We start from the raw sequence: 4,381 nt of genomic DNA, 5'->3' as shown, positions 1-4,381 counted from the left end.
CCCTCTTCGTAGAATCACGGAGCGGTTTTTCTTGGGAGAGACCTTAAAAATCACGGTTCCAGCACGCCCAGCATAGGCAGCAATACCTTGCACTAGACCAGGCTGCTCAGGGCCCCATCCAACATGGCCTAGAGCACTGTCAGGAATGGGCGTCCACAGCTTCTCTGTGGGGCAAACCGTTTCAGTGCTTCGCCATCCTCACCGTAAAGAACGTCCTCCTAAATAGCTAATCTAAACCTATTCTTCTTCAGTTTGAATCCATTCCCTTCGTTCTGTCACTACATGTTCTTGTGAAAAGCTCCTCTGCGTCTTTCTTGTAAGCTCCTTACAGTTACTGAAGGGTTCCGCACAGGAAGCCTTCCGCAAGGGTTTTATCCCTTCCACAGTGGTTTGTTTTGGAAGGAGAGGGCGGGACGTGAGCGAAAAGGGGAATGCAGCAGCCTGCCCTCCACTTCCCTGACAGCAGCACCCGGGAGATGTGTCCTGCCGCTGCTGCCTCCTTACCCGGAAGATAAAGCAGGCCCGAGGCTCGTTTGTCCAAAGGAAAATAGTGTTTATTTATGTGAAAAATTAGGCCAGAAGCCATTAGGTCAGGTGGCAAAAACGACACATTCCTGTGAAGAAAGCAGCAGGCCAACTGCAAGGCTTCTTCAGTGAAATATCTCCAGTGCTTCACGTGCCCAGCCAGCCAGCTGTACTAATTACAGTTTAATGAATCCAGCACCCAAACCATTAATCCCAGTCTTTGGTGAGACTGCTTCCCAAAAGCAAAGGACATAAAAGGAGACAGGGACAAAGAGTACTTCAGTGAGAAAGGGGTTTTTATTAAAAATGAAAGAATTGAATTTTTAGAAATTCTTAAACATCTGTTACAGCTGCCACATCTCAATGTATGTGTGACTGATGGAGGTATCAGATGAGTTTAACTCACTGCTGCTGAGATGGACCATCCTGTTCCTCCTTGTCCAAACTAGTCTCCCAGTCCTGGCTGCCGTTTGGAGGTGTCTGGGAGAGGGGAGGGGGCAGTGAAGTTCCAACGCAATTCCACTGACTCCCCAAAAGTACACTAGGGATGGTGGGTGACCCACACACTGAAACTCCAGTTTTTGCTCATATGGAAGAAGAAAAGGAAATGTTGTCCCCAAAAGAAAAGCAAAACAACTGTACAAAACTGCATCTGAACCTCCCATGCATTTCCTCAATAGATGCACAGGGAAATGCACAGAGACCCCCAGGCCCAGGATCTGTTCAGATGTACAAGTAAGGAAGCTGGGGAGGAATATCTGGCCTAGCAAAGGAAGACCTGATCTGTAAGCCTCTATACAAGTGTAACTCAGAATAAAAGTGTTTATGTCCAGCTAGGGCACTAGAAATCTGCAAGGCCCACCCACATACCCCAGCTCCTCTATTCTACCAAGGGAAAAAGCATGCCATGCTCAGGCAGGCTCCTAAAGCATTTATGAGTCCAGTTTACCTTTGAAAAAACAGATTTCTTAAGTAATAAAAATCTCAAACATTCCTGTCTGGAAGAAAAATTATTTGTTCAGCAACTAAGTTTCAACTGCAAGCACCAAAACTAACAGAAGTGATTGTTTTTTGATGAATCAGATCTATTTAACACCCCCCCCCCCAAAAGGAATCTTTTTAATGAAGAAAAATACTGGTAAATACTTCTCTGAGTACTCTGTTCATAGAATGGTCACTAAGACAGTGTTTAATATATCACTCACCTATTTCAATTTTCTGAAGTTTAGTTTGCCCATACCTTGTAATTCTTCTACATGTAGGTTGTTCCAGGATTGTTTTTGTATGAAAAAAAGTGCCAACTTTGCATGGCTGTCTGAATTCCAGCAAGGCTATCCTGTCTTGGCTGACAGCTTTCCAATGCAGTTAGAATTAGCTACTTCTTACATCCACACAGTAAACACCAGTACAGGCCAAGCACCCCCAACCCACAGGTTAAATTAACATTCTGGATGTGGAGATGTTCATTAGAAGGGTGTTGATAATATTCCTAAGCAATCTTGATATACCTCAAGTGTAACTTGGAGGTGAGCTCAAGCAATGATTCCAAGTACTGGCATGCTCATTCTTCTGGAGCAGTCATCATTTGCCATGCCCAACTGTCACAGAATTTCTGTAGCTTACAAAGCAAGATACAATATCTCACTGCTGTAAAACTGTTGCCAGGTAAAAATGCAAATAAAGAAAATAAGGAATTAAGTGGAAGAAAGCAGGACAGGGATAGGAAATTAAAATTCAAGTAAATATTTATATATATTGCTGCTGACTTGCAGAATAAGTAGGGTCAAAAAACCCTCAACAAGTCTCATCTTACTGTAGGTTCTAAAATCAGAAATGCTCCATGTTCAACAATTCTTGAATTCTGATAGCTAAGTGTTAGGCCACTTGCAACTAAAAGCCAGTGTAGGTAGAGACTTGATATTCCTTTAATCCCTTCAGCCTTATCTACTGTGCTAAGGGGAGCAGGAGGAAGATGCAAATTAAGTTAAAGGAAACTGAGGCAGACACAAGATAAACTAATTTTTAACATAAGTTCTCTTCTGCAGTCAAAGCCGATAGAGAGAGGAAAGGCTTTACTTGCTCAATCAGAGTGAAAAATAATTTGCCTTGATCTGGTTCTAGTTAATTATGCATGTCCTTTTCCCAGGCACACAGAAGACCTGGCCCTTCTTACAGGTGTGAGAAGCCATTGAAATGAGCCATCCAAAGGGAAAGACTGCCAATATGACACATTTCCAATTTAACTAAAGACAATTATTTCAGAGAATCATAATGAAAATAGGACTTGTCAAGATAAAAGATATACTCCTAGCAAATGCAATAGAATGTATGTAGAAACAAAATCTTTTTTGTAATTTATAATAGAAAGAACTTCAGCTGGGGGAAAAAAGGATTTTTTTTTCTATACTTAATATTAATTTGGTAGTATTTGAGACCAAAAGCAATGGAAAATACCTCAACAAGTAACCATTAGAGCAGATAACCTCCTTTCCCATCTCTAATCCTTTTGCACCTTTAATTCTACAGTGACTGTACTAGAAAAATTACTATGGCAGGGTCTTCATGCTAGCATGAACCTGCTCAGTGTGGTTTTTTGGATCACAAAAATGCCTAAAATAGCTCAAGGCAATTATGTGACTGCCCTCTCCCCTCCTCACCACAGGGTCAGTGCTTACAAACCTCCCCGGGGAGGGAATGAATGCAGTCCCCGCGTGCCTGGCTCCAGTGAGAGCCAGCTGCAGCCACGCTGCTCTTCAGTGAGCTGAGCAAGGAATAATGCACTGCCTTCTTTTAGCTCCACAGTCAATTCTCCCTTGGGAATTTGTTCATACAAAATGTTTAACTACATCCAGTTTTATTGCATAAAGGCAGCCCAAGCCAAGTCTCCTCATAGAAAAGAAACTATAATCCAGGGAGACAGTGATATGGTAATTAGAATGGCATTTCTTAATTAGCTATACACAGTCAGAGTTTCCACAATCACTGCATACAGTAAGGACAAGATCCAAGGGGCAGAAGTGCTCCACTTTTAGGTGGGTGGCCCATAAAACAATGCAGAACACGGCTAACCTGAAATCACAGCTATCTCCTGTAAGTATGTTTGTGAGGTGGATAAAGCAAATGAACACATCTCCAAACACAAGGAGTATGTGCTACACAAGCAATATGTGCTACACTAGCACCTTTCTTTCCAATTCTACAAAGCCAAACCATGAAAGCAGTGCCAAAAAAACCACTGCTGGTCAAAGCCCCTGAGACTAATTCCCTTAGAGGGAAAGGATTAAAAGTAATTTCCTGAAAAAGCTGGCAACGAACGTATTTATGTGGAAAAAACGTCATTGCTCTCAGTATTTTAAAACATTGTATTTTGAGATGTATTGAACCCTGATTTCCAAAGGTGAATAACTGGATCCTCAGTTGTTTCAGTATCTTGTTTTTCATTCCTGATTTGATGAGTTTACTACTGAGCTCATGCAGAAACTGTTTCTTTCACTACACAGATCTAACTTGTAACTCCAATCTTACATTTGTAACTCAAGCCAGTAGTCAGCTCTTGATCCCAGGCCCAACCCCCCCCGTTACCGAATGTCAGCTTTATGTGAGTAATTTCCTTAGTTCTTTTGAAGATTTTTATGGATTGCAGAGGGAAGACAAGCCTTACTGCAGACTTCAGTTTTTCCCCATATCCTTGCCACCTGATTGTGTATCGAGTACCACAATATAATCCCAGATTTTATGGCTACTTTCCTTGAAGCCTGTCAATACAGGAATGTTTCAGGGGAAAATACTATGGTATGAAAGATGGTTTTTTTTCTATTTGTAGATTAGAGCACTACCAGATTTTAGTACTGATTAC

Source organism: Geospiza fortis, unplaced genomic scaffold, assembly GCF_000277835.1.
Source record: "Geospiza fortis unplaced genomic scaffold, GeoFor_1.0 scaffold23, whole genome shotgun sequence".
Lineage (NCBI taxonomy): Eukaryota > Metazoa > Chordata > Aves > Passeriformes > Thraupidae > Geospiza > Geospiza fortis.
This window is presented reverse-complemented; position numbering follows the sequence as displayed.